The sequence below is a fragment of the Oryctolagus cuniculus genome, chromosome 2 (genome assembly GCF_051225735.1).
Source record: "Oryctolagus cuniculus isolate XC-2025 breed Fujian yellow rabbit chromosome 2, ASM5122573v1, whole genome shotgun sequence".
NCBI lineage: Eukaryota > Metazoa > Chordata > Mammalia > Lagomorpha > Leporidae > Oryctolagus > Oryctolagus cuniculus.
The window spans coordinates 160114780-160133438 of NC_142868.1; the positions used below are offsets into that span (position 1 = coordinate 160114780).

An 18659-nucleotide genomic window follows, 5' to 3' on the forward strand; every position below is an offset into this window, starting at 1 on the left:
ATTTAATTTCTTTCTAACAAAACCAAACCCTTGAAGTGACTGTTAACAGGCAGGATAGAAGCCCAAATGATGAGATGGAAATATGGTTCTCATTCTAGCTTTATTTTGATCCTGTGCTTATTTTTTTCTCTGTAGGAGAAAAAAAGGGAAGACATAAAACCCCTCTTGGCATAATGTGTGTTGTACTTAGTTCATGGCCAAAGAGAGTTTTATGGGAAAGTTTGCTGTGTGCCAGGAAAGCATTTTCTTTTTCTCCATCCATAGTTGTAAAAACAAAAACAAAAATATTAACTAAAATAAAATCTCATTTCCCCACCAAAAAAAAAAAGAAAGAAAGAAAGAGAAAGAAAACCCATAGACTTACTTGCCTTAAAATGACTTTTCATAATTTATTCTTCCCCCAAAATTAATGCATAGGATTGACTGTAGTTATGAAACATTGAAAACTAGCTTTTCAGCCTCTTAATGTCCTGTTCAGATATTCTTGGAGGAAAGCCAAAAAGGATTGAAATCTTCTGAAAGGCTAAAAGATGATAATCTCTGCTGGCTCTACTGTTTGACTCTAAATTTCTAGCTTTCAAAATAGCTACAATAAGCTAGTTTAGATGGTGACAGCTTTTTTCCTTTTTCAAATTATGTTCTTATATTAACATATAATCTCATATTTGAGATACCTTCAAAAGCCTGCAGCATTTGTGGGTTGTTGTTATGGTGGTACAGTGAGAATCCCACTGCCCTTGGATGACTCCCCTACCTACTGTGTAAAATATGAAAGTTCATGCTTTCATTTCACCTTTTACTGAGGGTTTCCTGGAATAAAGAACAAATGCTCTCAAAGGTTGATAGTCAGCATTGTTACCTCTGCATGAATGACTTTACCAGGCCTTTTCTCTAGAGCTATTTTTTTTTTAAGATTTATTTATTTTATTTGAAAGAGTTATACAGAGAGAGAAGGAGAGGCAGAAAGAGAGAGAGAGAGAGAGAGAGAGAGAGAGAGAGAGAGGTCTTCCATCTGCTGGCTCACTCCCCAGATGGCCACAATGGCCCAGGCTAGGCCAATCCGAAGCCAGGAGCCAGGAGCTTCTTCCAGGTTTCCCATGTGGGTGCAAGGGCCCAAGGACTTGGGCCATCTTCTACTGCTTTCCCAGGCCATAGCAGAGAGCTGGATTGGAAGAGGAGCAACCAGGACTTGAACTGATGTCTAGGGCTAGTTTTGACAGGAGGAAGTTCTGGGCTTGGCTGGGGCTGAGAAGAGAAGGAAGAAATAGGGAGAAAGTATAGACCTTCTGATACGACTGGAAAAGAGGCATTGAGCAGGTATTTGGCCTAGTAGTTCAGATGCTGTTTAGGATCTCTGTGTCCCATAAAGTATATCTCAGTTCCATTCCCAACTCTAGCTCCTGTCTCCAGCTTCCTGCAGTACAGACCCTGGGTGACAGCAGTGATAGCTCCAATAGTTGGGTTCCTGCCACCTGTGTGGAACAAAACAAACACAATTTTGAACTTGCATTATCTTATTTTCTGTTTCTAGATCAGCTTTAAAATCTTCGCTTTTGAATAGTTATGAATTCAATGACAACATCAGTAACTTTTAAATTTAACAAATATTCAAAATATTTTTGATAGTTTGACTTAAAATAGTCTCTATTTGATTTGACATAACTATTCTTTTTTTTTTTTTTTTTTGACAGGCAGAGTGGACAGTGAGAGAGACAGACAGAAAGGTCTACCTTTGCTGTTGGTTCACCCTCCAGTGGCCGCCACAGTGGCGCACTGCGGCCGGTATACCGCGCTGATCCGATGGCAGGAGCCAGGTACTTATCCTGGTGATAAGTTTATGTGACCTAAGACAACTCACTCCCTTCTTCTAAGCCCCAATTCCCAAATCTGCAACACTGGGGGGAATCGCAGGAGTTTGATTTTCAACCAGCATACTTCCATGCTTTATTCTATTGGTTGGCCACATCAGTTGTTAACTATTTTCAATATCACCTTAGATAATGGAATTTACCTCATGAGAGCCATTGTGACGATTAAATGAGGTGTTTATTGTCATATTTATTATGCTTTTCATTATTATTAAAATCTAAATCAGGGGTCAATCAACAAACTTCCACCAGTAAGTTTGCGCCAGTAAGTTAACAACAGCCCCCCACCTTCATCTTTATATCTTTGTAGATGAAGTTTGATTGGCACAACAGCCATGCCCATTTATGATGTTCAAGATATCAATATTTTGTACTAATTCTTTGAAGCCAAAAAAAGAGTTTTACTTTACCAAGCTTTTCAGGACAATTTGCTAGGATCAACTGGAAGGTGAAGGGATCTCCCCTTCCCATCCCAAGATGAGGGTGTTAAGGATGGGGCTCCCAGATTAGTTCTGAGATTAAATTCCCAGAAAGAAAAAGCTACCCAGGGACACATCACACTCATGTACACAACCAGATACATTACCGTTTCCCCTTGCCCTCTAGTCTCCCATCCTATGTTAGCCTTTGCCTTGCAATGCTGGCTGCGGGCAGGAGGTAGAGGAGTATCCAGGGAAGACGAATGGAGAAGTCATTTTCTCTGCCACCTGGAGTGAGGCTCAGATCAGACTTACTCTTCTCAGCACCTGGGACATTCAAAAAATCATTTGGTCCTTAGTTTTGATTTTCTTCTTTAGCAAGAGCTGGGGAGTGGAGCCGGTGGTGTCACTCAGCAAGTGAAGCTGCCTTTTGAGTCATGCCTGCTCCACTTCCGATTCAGCTTCTTGCTATTACGCCTGGGAAAGCAGTGGGTGATGGCCCAAGTACTTGAGGCCCTGTGATGTACATGGGGAACCTGGATTGAGTTCTTGGCTCTTGGCTTTGGTCTGGCCCAGCCCTGGCTGTTGTGGGCATTTGGGGAGTGAACCAGTGTATGGAAGCTCTCTCTTTCTCTCTCTCTCTCTGTCTGTCTTTCCTTCTCTCTCTGTCACTCTCCCTTTCAAATAAATAAATCTTTAAAAAAAAAAAAAGAGTGAGGGATGGGAGTTGGGCAGGCATTTGGTGAAATAGTTAAGAGGATGCTTGAGACAAATGCACCAAATCCAGACAGTGTCTGAATTTGAGTCCTGGCTCTGTTTCCAATTCAAGCTTCCTGCTAGTGCATACCCTGGTAGGCAGCAGCTGATGGTTCAAGCACTTGGTTCCCTGGCAATTTGTGAGAGACAAATTGAGTTCCTAGCTTTTGGCTTCGGCCTAGCCCAGCCCTGACTAGTTACTTGGGGAATGAATCAGTAGATGGAAATCAATCGCTCTCTCTCTCTCTCTCTCTCTCTCTCTCTCTGGATTCCAAAGAAACTGAAAATAAATACGCAGACATTTTTTAAAAAGAAAAAGTAAGGTGGAGCCATCATTGTGGCATAGTGGATACAGCTGCTGCCTGCAAAGCTGGCATCCCATAGGGGTGCCAATTCCTATCCTGGCTGCTCCACCTACATTCCAGCTTCTTGCTAATGGCCTGTGAAGAAGCGGTGGAAGATGGTCCAAGTGTTTGGGCCCCTGCCACCCATGTGGGAGACTCAGATGAAGCTCCTGGCTCTTGGCTCCTGGCTTCAGCCTATTGTGGTCATTTGGGAAGTGAACCAGCAGATGAAAGATAGATTCTCTCTCTTCTCTCTCACTCTAACTCCTATTTTTAAAAAAAAAAAAATTTTTATTTGAAAGGCAGAGTCAGAGAGAGAGAGAGATTGATCTATCAGCTGGTTCACTCCCCAAATGGCCAAAACAGCCAAAACCTCTTCTGGGTATCCCATGTGGGTTCAGGGACCCAAGCACCTAGGCTACCTTCTGCTGCCCTCCCAGGAGCATCAGCAGGGAGCGAGATTAGAAGTGAAGCCGCTGGGACTCGAACTGCTACCCATATGGGATCCCAATGTTGCAGGCAGTGGCTCAACCCACTATATTACAATGCTGGCCCACAACTCAGACTTTCAAAATAAGCAAATAAATCTTTAAAAAATTATTTATTTAGAGAGGTAGAGTTACAGACATAGAGGAAGAGACACAGAGCAAGGTCTTCCACCTGCTGATTCACTCCCCAAATGGCCACAACAGCCAGAGCTGGGCCTATCTAAAGCCAGGAGCCAGGAGTTTCTTCCTAGTTTCCCATATGGGTGCCGGGGCCCAAGGACTTGGGCCATATTCTGCTGCTTTCCCAGGCCATAAGCAGAAAGCTGGACTGGAAGAGGAGCAACCAGGACATGAACTGGCGCCCACATGGGATGCTGGTGCTGCAGTGGGAAGCTTAGCCTACCATATCACACAGCTGGTCCAAAAAAAATAAATCTTTTTTTTAAGATTTATGTATTTATTTGCAAGTCAGAGCTACACAGAGAGGAGAGGCAGAGAGATAGAGAGGTTTTCCATCCGATGTTTCACTCCCCAATTGGCTGTACCGGCCAGAGCTGCGCCAATCCAAAGCCAGGAGCCAGAAGCTTCCTCCAGTATCTCCCATGTGGGTGCAGGGGCCTAAGGACTTGGGCCATCTTTCACTGTTTTCCCAGGCCATAGCAGAGAACTGGATTGAAGAGGAGTAGCCGGGACTAGAACCGGCACCCATATGGGATGCTGGCGCTTCAGGCCAGGGCATTAACCAGCTGAGCCACAGCGCCGGCCCCCAAAATAATAAATCTTAAAAAAAAAAAAAAGAAAAAGAAAAGAATGGACTTAGGAATTTTAGCATTTAAAAAATAATTTGTTTTATCCCCAGTTTTTGAAAAACCTTGAAGAAAGCCCTTGAAGAAATCAGGCTGAACCCAAAGGAAATCAGGCAATAGTCATAAAATAATACAGGTCAAAATTCTAAAACACCAGCAGTTCAGGTCCCTCTTTCTAGTCATGTTTATTTTGATTGACTCTTGTGGGAATTTGTGTCTGGGAAAGCCGGGAGTGTAATGGAGCTCTTGATAATGGGCCCATTTTACTTCAAAAGCATGCAGCAGAACAAGAGGGAATGAGTCAATCGATGCGTTAATTAATTAACTCCAAGTGTGTATACAGTTACTGTGCACAAAGCATTGTGTTCATCTAGCTATTTTATATAGGTCTAAAGAATTTCAATCCTACATGCAAAATTGTATTGATTTTATGTCCACAATTAAAAATTGTGACTTCAGTCTTTTGGAAAGAAAACATTGAAATATTTCTTAATGAATATTTATTTCATTTAAAAAGAAGACCAGGACTGGCATTGTGGTGTGGCAGTTTAAACCACTACTTATAACACTCTCATCTTCTATCCAGAGCTCCAGTTCAAGATCCTGCTATTCTTCTTCCAATCTAGATTCCTCCTAATGTCCTTGGGAAGGCAGTGGATGATAGCAAAAGTGCATAGGCTCCTGTCACTCGGCTTCCACTGGGCTCAGCTCACCTGGGCTGTTGTGGCTATATGGGGAGTGAACCAGTGGAAGATTTCTCTCTCTCTCTCTCTCTCTCTCTCTCTCTCTCTGTCACTCTGTCTTTCAAATTAATTAATTAAACAATCTTTACAAAAATAAAGATAAAATAAAAATAAAAAAACTAAACATTTTTATCCTACTATGTACAAACCTTGTAATCTTGGTGTTACGGGAAATATCAGACTGAAAATCGATGATTTCTTATAGAAACATCAGTTTCATTGAAACTGAGAGCTGGTATGGCTGGTGCCTGTACTTAGATCAGAAGATGGATTGGGCCCCAATAGATGACCTGAACAAGGCCCCAGATGAGCTGAGCAGCCTGGGCAGGATGAAGTCTTAACACATTTCTGGAAACCTTTGGCTCCCTCTGCAGAGGCAATGCAAGATGACTTCTCAGTCTTGAGGGACCCTGAGAGTGTGTCCTCAGCCAAGAGATACTTCCTTGTCACCGATTTCTCCAGCCTTCCCTCTTAAAAAATATGGTTTCCTCTCCTTACCCTAACTTTACTCCATTGAGAAGAATTCACTTATCATGTTGAAAGGAGAAAGGAGACAAAACAAAAATGTGTTTTTTCAGGAGTGAATGCTGGACTACGTTGTGTCACTTTACTTTTTAAGTTTTCTTTCTTTTTTTTTTTTAAAGATTTATTTGAAAGTCAGAGTTACAGAGAGAGAAGGAGAGACTGAGGGAGATTTTCCATCCATTGGTTCACTGCCCAGATGACTGCCAACAGCCAGGGCTGAGCCAAGCCGAAACTAGGAGCCAGGAGCTTTATCCGAGTCTCTCACATGGGCGCATGGACCCAGACATTTGGGCCATCTGCTGCTGCTTTTCCCAGGCCATTAGCAAGGAACTGGATTGGAAGTGGAGCAGCTGGGACACGAATCATTGCCCATAAGGGATGCCATATGGGAAGGAAATTTTGAATTCCTTTGGATTCTCCCTACGCTGGGTCTTTTCTCTTCTCTATCCCTGTGACTTATTCTCACACTTTATTCTCTGCTCAGGTTTCTATTCATATGTCACCCTACTGTGAGGCCTTCCTAATCACCAATACATCAGTAAAATAGCTACTCCTGCCCTGCATTCCTACCTCACTTGCCTGGCTTTATTTTTCTTATAGCACTTACCACCGTCTGATATACTATGTTTTCAATGTACTTATTGCTTGTTTCCCCTAAGTAGAATGTGAGCTCCACAAAGTTATGGGCTTTGTCTTGTTGGCTGCCATACCCTCAGCACATTGAACAGCACTAGTTAAATGAGTGAATGGAGACTGTTTATGGGAAAGAGGCTATGTGGTACAATAATAAAAGGCCTAGATTTGGAATCAAAGGTGGGTTGGAATCCCAGCTCTGCCATTTACTAGTTGTATGACCTTGGACAAGTTAACTATGTGAAACCTCTGAGGCTGCAGCAAGGCCCTATGAGATGGGTGAGAACTTGCTTGTCAGGGCAGGGCAGGGAAGCCAGGGTAACTGCACATGGAGGGCAGGCTGGGTGTAGAGAGAGCTGAGAGAGGTGAGTGTTGTGTAGCTTCTGTAGGCCACTGTGAGTTTTTCTGTAAGTGAAAGACAGGCCAATAGAAGACTATCAAGCAGAAGAATTATATGACCTAAGTACTACAAAGACTGTGTAAGGACAAGGTCAGAGGCAGGTATCAGTCAGGATGCTGCTGCTATAATCCAGGTGAAAGATGATGGCTTTGGGCAGGTAAGTAGCAGCGGAATTGGTGAAAGATTGCCAGATTTGAGATATATTTTGAAGACACAGCCAGCAAGATTTGAATGGAGAGGAAGAAAAGAGTCAACAATGACTTTAAGGTCATGGGGAGGATTGTGGGAGAGGGTGTGGGCTGGGGGAATCAGGGATTTCTTTTTTATTCAATTTGGTTCAACTAGCCTATTAGATATCCAAGTAGGGATGTCAAGATTCTGCTGTTTGTGGAAGTGGTACAGGCAAGAGAAAGAAACTTGAATATTGTCAACAGATTAACAAGAAGTTTCTATCCTAGTTGTTCATAAGAATAATCAAAGGAGCCAGAAAAAAAGAAATTGAGGAAGGGAGATTAAGAGGAATGGGAGGATGGGGGCCGGCACTGTGGCGCAACAGGTTAATGCCCTGGCCTGAAGCGCCAGCATCCCATATGGGCACCAGTTCTAGTCCCGGTTGCTCCACTTCCGATCCAGCTCTCTGCTGTGGCCTGGGATAGCAGTGGAAGATGGCCCAGGTCCTTGGGCTCCAGCCACATGGGAGACCTGGAAGAACCTCCTGGCTCCTGGCTTTTGATCTGTGCAGCTGCGGCCGTTGTGGCCATCTGGGGAGTGAACCATCGGATGGAATACCTCTCTCTCTCTCTCTCTCTCTCACTGCCTCTCCTTCTCTCTGTGTGTAACTCTGGCTTTCAAGTAAATAAAATAGATCTTTAAAAAAAAGGAGGAATGGAGTGAGGGATAAAGCGGGGAAAGAAGGGAGGGATAAATCAAGTCAGCCAGCCTGGGCTCCAGTCAGGATCAATGGAATCAGAATTTCTTGGAGTAGGAACTGGGCACCAGGATTTTTCACAAATATACTGACTGTTTAGACTTCAAAAGATGAGAGTAAACCATAAAGTAAATAGAAAAGGAACTGCCTATGAAATAAGAGTAAACCACATGACTGGAATATCCCTGAAGTCAGATAGAAAAAATATTTCAAGAAGATAGTGATAACAAAATGCATCTAAGGGGACAGGAAAGATGAGGACTATAGAATGATCGTCAAGCCTAGCAAAACGTATATCATTATTTTTATGGATTCAAGAGAAATTTTATATTGACTGGCACTATCATATAAAATATATAAAATAATGCTTCATAAATAAAAATAGCTCCTTTTTATATCAGAGCCCACTAGAAGTTTTCAGTCTCGCTGTGTCTTTCTCGGGCAACACCTGTAACTCAGTATTCAAGACAAGGTCAGTTAGTATTAAGTCCTAACTTGAGTTTCCTGCAGATGATATGGAACTGCTTGTTCTTACATGAGCTAGAGTAAGAAAGACTCTTTCAACTTGCTTACCAAGAAGATGAGATGACAAATTCATCTAGCTACTTCTAGCTACCCAAGCCAAGCAAAGTAAGGCAGAATTGGACTACCTATAAATAGCGCAAATCAAAGCAGACACTAAGAGCTCTTTTTATTTTTGAGAAAATACCCATCTCTTCATGCAACAATTCCAAACAAATGCTTACTTTGTATAATGATTTAAAGATTAACAAATTTGAGCTTTGCCAGATTCTATAACAAAGGGAATTCAGAGGCTTGAACTATCCATTGAGAAAGTTCTACAGCTCAAATTCAAGTCTGTGTCTTCCAGATGTTTCCTCCTATCCTCCAATGTAATTTCTTTCTTGCTGACCTTGAATCTGCCCTCAGTTTATTCATGAGTCTTCTTGGAGACATCCACTGCTCACCAAAAGTCTTTCTACAATCCATGCTGAAGGACTAATGCTTTTCCCCCGCTGCCAAGGGACAGGAGCCTTGTTGAGTAACAAAGATAAAATCAAGGATACATATAGAAAATACCACAGAGAGGGAAGAGATGTACAATTTGGGACATGCTCAAGATGACTTGCCCCAAATGGTAGAGTTAGAAACATACCAGGGGACTCCAATTTAATTCCATCAAGGTGGCATGTACCAATGCCATCTCACTAGTCCAAGTGATCAATTTCAGTTCACAATTGATCATAATGAAAGGACTAAGAGTCAAAGGGAGCACATAAATAAGTCTAGTACCTGCTAATACTAACCAATAGAATAAATAAAGGGGAGAGTGATCCAACATGGGAAGCGAGATACTCAGCAGACTCATAGAATGGCAGTTGTCCTAAACAGCACTCTGCCCTCAGAATCAGCCCTAAAGGCATTCCGATCTGGCTGAAAAGCCCATGAGAGTATTTCAGGCATGGAAAGCCAAGACACTCTGGAAAAAAAAAAAAACTAACTAACTAAATGAAAGATCTCTGTGAGTGAGATCCCAGTGGAAAGAACAGGTCTTCAAAGAAGGAGGTACCTTTCTCTGAAGGGAGGAGAGAACCTCCACTTTGACTATGACCTTGTCTAAACAAGATAAGAGTCGGAGGACTCAGAGGGCTTCCATGGCCTTGGAGACTCATGACTGGAGCATAGGGGGATTACTGATGCCATAGACAGGAGTGTCAATTGGTAAGGTCAACAACAGGAGTCACTGTGCACTTACTCCTCATGTAGGATCTCTGTCCTTAATGTGCTGTACATTGAGACTTAATGCTATAACGAGTACTCAAACAGTATATTTCACTTTGTGTTTCTATGTGGGTGCAAAATGTTGAAATCTTTACTTAATGTATACTAAACTGATCTTCTGTAAAAAAAAAAAAAAAAAAAGGAAGAAATTCTCAATACCCAACTTGACTCTCACTGGGATTAAACATGACAATAGGTCTGATCTGATTTCATCATCATTTAAAAAATCATCTATTATTTTTCACTTTATGTTTGTGTGGGAGAAAACTGTTGAAATCTTTACTTAATGTATGCTAAACTGATCTTCTGTATATAAAGAGAATCGAAAATGAATCCTCATGTGAATGGAAGGGGAGAGGGAGTGGGAAAGGGGAGGGTTGCGGGTGGGAGGGACGTTATGGGGGGGAAGCCATTGTAATCCATAAGCAGTACTTTGGAAATTTATATTCATTAAATAAAAGTTAAAAAAAATACCACAGAAGAGGTGATGTTAAAATTCTCATTCTCCTTGTTATTCAATCACTATATCCTCTTTTCCTCATCTGGATGCTGTATTACAAAGAGGCACCAAGGGGTGCCTCCTTCCCCTAGAACAGGATTCAGCTGAGGACATACAGGCTTCTCTATAGGGCCAAGATGTTTTCAGAGGCTGTGTTGTTCCACAGTTCATCAAAACAGAGACAAGACTGGAACCTGGAGCTGAAACCCTAGTGAGCAGTAAAGAGGGGAAGTTTCCTAGAGCAGAGGTTCTCAATCTGGGACTTCTTGTGCTGTAGACTGAATATTCGGGTCCCCTCCCCACCCCCAAATTCCTGTGTTGAGGACTTAATTCCCCAGTGTGATGTGGAAACTTCAGGAAGTTTAGAGTTAGATCAGTTAATGAGGATAGAATTATGATAAGATTAGCATCCTTATAAGAAGAAACATGATTTCTCTTTGTGTGTGTGTGTGTGTGTGTGTACCATTTGGTGATTCAACAGCAAGGCAGCTGTCTGTAAACCAAGAAGAGGGCCCTCACCAGACACCAAGTCTGCTGGCACCTTCATCTGGGACTTCCCAGCCCTCAGAATTCTGAGAAATAAATGCTAGTTTAAGTCACTCCATCTATAGTATTCTGTTATAACAATCCAAGATTACTAAGGCAGTGTTAATTCTTTGGTTCAAGGGAATTTCATAATCTTAGAAATTATAAATAATGGTTTCAGAATAGGTTCTGTTACTCTCATCAGAGATTCAAAGCACCAAATGTATGACCCCCAAAAGATTATAGATTACTGACTTGGAATGAGCCTTCTATTCTTACACTGTAGGATTACAGGAAGCTTCAGGATTGAGGATCCTGGTCATGGCCTTTATTTCCTACGTGAAGGCATGGCCAGTATCTAAGATATTAACAAATATGATATAATAAGAAAGATTCAAGAGGATACACATTTATTTATCCAACATAGCTAATGTCCACCTGAGAAAGCTTAATATCCACAATGAAATGTGTAATGCAATCTTTTTACAATAATATTTTTATAACCTACAATCCTCAGAATAGATTTGTGCTATGTTTTCTATAAGTTTTTTTAAATATCAGCCTTAGATTCAAAGAAAGCTAAGTCACTGATCCTAACCCTATCCCTGCTTTCACTTCAGCTTACCCCGTATTACAACATAGTCCCAAGCCAAATATAATTGTGATTAATTTTTTGTAAAACTGAACCAATCCATAGGACAGGTAATGCAACTTTGGAGCAAAGGATACTCTTTTTTTTTTTCATTGTGTGGAATGTATAGGAAAGGTTGAGGGGCAGTATGATTGTTATTGTGATACTGAAGGAAAGCTTTTCAGAAATGATCAAGAAAAATGTAACTTAACATAGATGAACCTTGAAAACATTATACTAACTGAAATAAACCAGACACAAAGACCATATAGTATGTTATTTCATTTATGTGAAATTTCAACAATAGGCAAATCCAGTGAAACAGAAAGCAGATTGTTTGTCGCCAGGAACTAGGGAAAGAGAGTAAGGAGAGTGACTAGTAATGGATTTAAGGGTTTCTTTTGGAGGTGATGAAAAGTTTTGGGATTAGATAGTGGTGATGGTTGTACAACTCTGTGAATATACCAAAATTGCTGAATTCTACACTTTTAAATGATAAATTTTATTTTGACCTTAATTGTGATGCACCCTTTTTGAGTCAAATCATTTCTTTTTTTTTTTTTTCTTAAATTGAAATGTAATATAATTTTACTGGCTTTCAGTTTATAAAAACAATACATCTATACTTTTTTAATTAAAAAATACAAGAGGATATAAAAAATACTTTGAATAATCACCACTATTAACATTCTGATTTATATTTTTCCAGATTATTTTTCTATGTATATGTAGCAGCAAAAATATTTGTGAACCATATTAATGTGACTTTCTCTTTTGTACTTTCTTGTATGTCACCACCCCTCATTCTGCATGAAGCATCCTTTACCTCAGAGGATTAGGGTTCTTTACAGCAGAAATGCAAAGAGTGAGAAAGGAGCCATTGTTTGGGGTTTTTTTGTTTTTGTGGTGTGTGTTTTGTTTGTTTTTTACTTTACTTTGAGAACTGAGAAGATAACTTGTTATTTTTCATTAGCACAGGAAGAGACAGAACCAAACAAATAAATCATAGAGTTTTACTAAAAACTAGGAGTAAGGAAATCTCAGCATGTAGGACATGTACTGACGGGGTGGAGCCTGGGCTTGGCTCAGGGCATTATGAGGGAAAAAGAAGAAAGTGGAGAAAGAGAAAGTAGACAGACACATGTACTCTGACTGCTACTTTCTGGACTGACTTCCTGAAGGGGTATGCATGCTGGACAGATGGACAGGGTTGGCAAAAGGGAAAGGAGCCTGGGCTCTGCCCCCTAAAAGAAACCTGGGAGGAGACTGCAGCTCAGGAAGGTTTCAGCTGGAATGCGGTGGGGGCTGAGCAATAGCGGAGGACAGTGGGAGGGTAATCAGATAAAGCCCAACACAATCCCAAACCGGTCTTGGCTGCATTGAGAGATAGAAAGGCCCTCTCCTCCAGGGGGAATCTGAACATTAGCTGAGCACCAATTAGGGGAGCAGCTAGAGCACGTGGACCCGAGCAGCTCTGGCAGTGGACACCAGCCCCTGACCAATGCCTTGAGGACAGATGAGCACCTCCGTGCATGGACACTGGCTTGGAAAGGAGGAGGCAGAGGGGAGAAACAGCCTTGCTAGGGAACTGAACTTTGAATTGACTGAATATTTACCTAATAGAGACCATTTCAAGTCAAACAGATTGTTAAACCCACAGAGATTATTTAATATGGAGGAGACTAGCATAAATATGTTTGGGAGGGTGGGAGAAGATTAGGTCAGGTAAGAAAACTCAGGAAGCAGCACGCCCTTGCTTCTGTGTAAAGCTGTGAATAGTCTGTGACCCCACTACATCCACTACAGATCTTATAAACATTTGCAGCAAAATGAAATGACTAAAAATTTATACTTTTGATGTATGCACTCATTTATTTATTTATTTATTTGAAAGGTAATTACAGTCAGAGAGAGGGAAAGACAGAGAGAAAGGTCTCCCATCTGCTAGTTCACTCCCCAAATGACCACAGTGGCCAGAGCTGGGCCAATAGAAAGCCAGGAGCCAGGAGCTTCTTCTGGGTATCCCACTTGCATGCAGGAGCCCAAGCACTTAGGCCATCTTCTACTGCTTTCCCAGGCCAAACATCTTTTTTTTTTTTTTTTTTTTTTTTTTACAGAGGATCAGTTTAGTATGCATTAAGTAAGGATTTCAACAGTTTGCATCCCCATAGAAACACAAAGTGAAATATATTGTTTGAGTACTCGTTATAGCATTAAATCTCAATGTACAGCACATTAAGGATAGAGATCCCACATGAGGAGTAAGTGCACAGTGACTCCTGTTGTTGACCTTACCAATTGACACTCCTGTCTATGGCATCAGTAGTCTCCCTATGCTCCAGTCATGAGTCTCCAAGGCCATGGAAGCCCTCTGAGTCCTCCGACTCTTATCTTGTTTAGACAAGGTCATAGTCAAAGTGGAGGTTCTCTCCTCCCTTCAGAGAAAGGCACCTCCTTCTTTGATGACCTGTTCTTTCCACTGGGATCTCACTCGCAGAGATCTTCTGCCAGAGTGTCTTGGCTTTCCATGCCTGAAATACTCTCATGAGCTTTTCAGCCAGCTCCGAATGCCTTTAGGGCTGATTCTGAGGCCAGAGTGCTATTTAGGACATCTGCCATTCTATGAGTCTGCTGAGTATCTCACTTCCCATGTTGGATCATTCTCCCCTTTATTTACTCCATCGGTTAGCGTTAGCAGGTACTAGACTTGTCTATGTGCTCCCTTTGACTCCTAGTCCCTCCACCATGACCAACTGTGAACTGAAATTGATCACCTGGAACAGTGAGATGGCATTGGTACATGCCACCTTGATGGGATTGAATTGGAATCCCCTGGTATGCTTCCAACTCCACCACTTGGGGCAAGTCAGCCTGAGCATCTCCCAAATTATACATCTCTTCCCTCTCCCATTCCCACTCCCATGTTCAACAAGGATCACATTTCAGTTAATTTTCAACACTTAAGAATAACTGTGCATCAATTACAGAACTAAACCAGTCATATTAAGTAGAACAGATAAAAAAAACTACTAAGAGGGATAATGTATTAAGTTGTTCATTAACAGTCAGGGCTATGCTGATTAAGCCACCGTTTCCCATAGTGTCCACCTCACTCCAACAGGTTTCCCTCTTGGTGTTCAGTCAGTCGTCACCGATCAGGGAGAACATATGGTATTTGTCCCTTTGGGACTGGCTTACTTCACTCAGCATGATGTGTTCCAGATTCCTCCATTTTGTTGCAAATGACTGGATTTCGTTGTTTCTTACTGCGGTATAGTATTCTAAAGAGTACATATCCCATAATTTCTTTATCCAGTCTACCGTTGATGGGCATTTAGGTTGGTTCCAGGTCTTAGCTATTGTGAATTGAGCTGCAATAAACATTAGGGTGCAGACCTCTTTTTTGTTTGCCAATTTAAATTCCTTTGGGTAAATTCCAAGGAGTGGGATGGCTGGGTCGAACGGTAGGGTTATCTTCAGGATTCTGAGGAATCTCCAGACTGACTTCCATAGTGGCTTGACCAGTTTGCATTCCCACCAACAGTGGGTTAGTGTCCCTTTTTCCCCACATCCTCGCCAGCATCTGTTGTTGTTAGATTTCTGCATGTGAGCCATTCTAACCGGGGTGAGGTGAAACCTCATTGTGGTTTTGATTTGCATTTCCCTGATTGCTAATGACCTTGAACATTTTTTCATGTGCCTGTTGGCCATTTGGATTTCCTCTTTTGAAAAATGTCTATTGAGGTCCTTGGCCCATCTCTTAAGTGGGTTGTTGGTTTTGTTTTTGTGGAGTTTCTTGATCTCTTTGTAGATTCTGGTTATTAACCCTTTATCTGTTGCATAGTTTGCAAATATTTTTTCCCATTCTGTCGGTTGTCTCTTCACTCTCCTGACTGTTTCTTTTGCAGTACAGAAACTTCTCAATTTGAGGCAATCCCAATAGTTGATTTTGGCTTTGACTGCCTGTGCCTCCTGGGTCTTTTCCAGAAATTCTTTGCCTGTGCAAATATCTTGAAGGGTTTCTCCAATGTTCTCTAGTAACTTGATGGTGTCAGGTCGTAGATTTAGGTCTTTAATCCATGTTGAGTGGATTTTTGTGTAAGGTGTAAGGTAGGGGTCTTGCTTCATGATTCTGCACGTGGAAATCCAATTTTCCCAGCACCATTTATTGAATAGACTGTCCTTGCTCCAGGAATTAGTTTTAGATCCTTGATCAAATATAAGTTGGCTGTAGATGTTTGGGTTGATTTCTGGTGTTTCAATTCTGTTCCATTGGTCTATCCATCTGTTTCTGTACCAGTACCATGCTGTTTTGATTACAACTGCCCTGTAGTATGTCCTGAAATCTGGTATTGTGATGCCTCCGGCTTTGTTTTTGTTGTACAAGATTGCTTTAGCTATTCGAGGTCTCTTGTGCCTCCATATAAATTTCAGCACCATTTTTTCCAGATCTGAGAAGAAGGTCTTCGGTATCTTGATTGGTATTGCATTGAATCTGTAAATTGCTTTTGGGAGAATGGACATTTTGATGATATTGATTCTTCCAATCCATGAGCATGGAAGATTTTTCCATTTCTTGGTATCCTCTTCTATTTCTTTCTTTAAGGTTTTGTAATTTTCATCGTAGAGATCTTTAACGTCTTTGGTTAAGTTTATTCCAAGGTATTTGATTGTTTTTGTAGCTATTGTGAATGGGATTGATCTTAGAAGTTCTTCCTCAGCCATGGCATTGTCTGTGTATACAAAGGCTATTGATTTTTGTGCATTGATTTTATACCCTGCTACTTTGCCAAACTCTTCTATGAGTTCCAATAGTCTCTTAGTAGAGTTCTTTGGGTCCCCTACATACAGAATCATGTCATCTGCAAAGAGGGATAGTTTGAGTTCTTCCTTCCCAATTTGTATCCCTTTAATTTCTTTTTCTTGCCTAATAGCTCTGGCTAGAACCTCCAGAACTATATTGAATAGCAGTGGTGAGAGTGGGCATCCCTGTCTGGTCCCAGATCTCAGTGGAAATGCTTCCAACTTTTCCCCATTCAATAGGATGTTGGCTGTGGGTTTTTCATAGATTGCTTTGATTGTATTGAGGAATGTTCCTTCCAAACCCAGTTTGCTTAGAGTTTTCATCATGAACGGGTGTTGTATTTTATCAAATGCTTTCTCGGCATCTATTGAGATAATCATATGGTTTTTCTTCTGCAGTCTGTTAATGTGGTGTATCACATTGATTGTCTTGCGCACATTAAACCATCCCTGCATACCAGGGATAAATCCCACTTGGTCTGGGTGGATGATCTTTCTGATGTGTTGTTGCATTCTATTGGCCAGAATTTTATTGAGGATTTTTGCATCTATGTTCATCAGGGATATTGGTCTGTAATTCTCTTTCAGTGCTGCATCTTTCTCTGGCTTAGGAATTAAGGTGATGCTGGCTTCATAGAAAGAATTTGGGAGGACTCCCTCTTCTTCGATTGTTCTGAATAGTTTGAGAAGAATTGGAGTTAGTTCTTCTTTAAACGTCTGGTAGAATTCAGCAGTGAATCCATCTGGTCCTGGGCTTTTCTTTGTTGGGAGGGCCGCCAAACATCTTTGATTCTCTCTCCATACAAATGCAATTAAAACAAACCACAAGGGGCTGGCACGTGGCATAGTGGATAAAGCCATTGCCTGCTGTGCCACCATCCCATATGGACACTGGTTCAAGTCCTGGCTGCTCCACTTCTGATACAGCTCTCTGCTATGGCCTGGGAAAGCAGTAGAGGATGGCCCAAGTCCCTGGGCCCCTGCACCTGTGTGGGAGACCCAGAAGAAACTCCTGGCTCCTGGCTTTGCTCCGGCCATTGCAGCCAATTGGGGAGTGAACTATCGAATGGAAGACCGATCTCTCTCTCTCTCTCTCTCTCTCTCTCTCTGCCTCTCCTCTCTCTGTGTAACTCTTTCAAATAAATAAATAAATATTAAAAAAAAAACACAAAACAGCAAAAATTCCACAAAGAAAATAAAAAAAAACCTTGAAGCAAGTAGAAAATAGTTTGGGAGAAAGAGCCAATGGAAAGAGCATCGAATAAGTGCCTGGATTCTCATCCTAATCAGTTACTGACTTTGGTCCAGTAACCTCTCTTGCTGTCTCAGTTTCTCCACTTGTAAATTTGAGATAAATTCTGTACCACCTTACCTGAATGGCATGAAACTCAAATAAGAAGATGTATGAGAAATCACTTAGGAGAGAATGCACAATTATGAAATACTCAGGTACTTCAAAAAGCTCATGGAAAATGGAATTTAAGGATCTTTATTTTGGTGCAAAGAAAATTGAAATCCATGTCTATGAGAGAATGTTCAAAAAGTTCCAGAAAAAAATGAGAATTATGAATAAACGATTCATGGGCACTCAGTTCTTTACTGAGATGCCTCCCTGGTCTGTTAGGTGCACGTCTTCATTATTTCTCTTCATTAAAGCTTGTTAGCATGCTCACCACGGGGGTGGAGGGAGGAATAGATAGATAGAAAAAGAAAAAACTATCCATGGATTGCAAAAGTTTTTGCACCACCATGAACTTATTTTTAATCCCGTTTTCCACAAACTTTATGAGGTGCGCTTGTATAATGTTTAATTTTCCTAGTGTCCCCTGAATAGACTACCAAGTGTCTGAGATCAGGCTCTCTTTGCTGGCTTCCCTGCTTCTACAGCCTTCTTTCCAAATCCCCCATCCAAACACAACATCAGCTCTCTCTGGCTGCTGCAGCTGGGCGATAATCAAGGATCTCCCAATAAATATTTGATCTTAAAGAACAACTGAAAGATTTTGTTCAACGGACTTCTCCTGGACACAGATGGAAAAAGATTATTTAGAGACAGGAAAACAATAAAGGCGTTTTCATTCTAACAGTAATTAAAGATATTTAATCCTTTCTTCCTCATCAGTTAGCAGATCTTACAGGTCTTGACTGAAAACAAATAAAAACAGTTATTTTCTCTATCCATCAATAGTCTTAATGTATTACAAAAGCAAGCTGGGGGGCAGCGCTGTGGCATAGCAGTTAAGCTGCCATTTGCTGTACCAGCATCCCATATGGGCTCCAGTTGGAGGCCTGGCTGCTCCACTTCAGATCCAGTTTTCTGCTAATGTGCCTGGGAAAGCAGCAGAAGATGGCTCAAGTGCTGGGGCCCCTGTACCCATGCAGGACATGTGGATGAAGTTCCTGCCTCCTGCCTTCAGCCTGGCCCAGCCCTGGCTGTTGTGGCCATTTGGGGAGTAAATCAGCAGATGGTGGATCTGTCTCTCTCTTTCTGTCTCTGTTTCTCCTTCTT

At 41.5% G+C, this 18659-nt stretch overlaps 1 long non-coding RNA gene across 6 annotated transcripts in view; it reads right to left on the reverse strand.

The window, feature by feature from the left end:
* Positions 1 to 900: 900 nt before the first annotated feature.
* Positions 901 to 18659, reverse strand: part of LOC138848624 (uncharacterized) — a 48525-nt gene continuing 30766 nt past the window's right edge. For all 6 annotated transcript variants that reach the window (XR_016230381.1, XR_016230380.1, XR_016230377.1 and 3 more), the window contains 2 exons: positions 2455 to 2614; positions 901 to 1472 (listed from right to left, as the gene is read on the reverse strand). This is a non-coding gene — a long non-coding RNA (uncharacterized LOC138848624). The remainder of the gene's footprint in view (positions 1473 to 2454; positions 2615 to 18659) is intronic.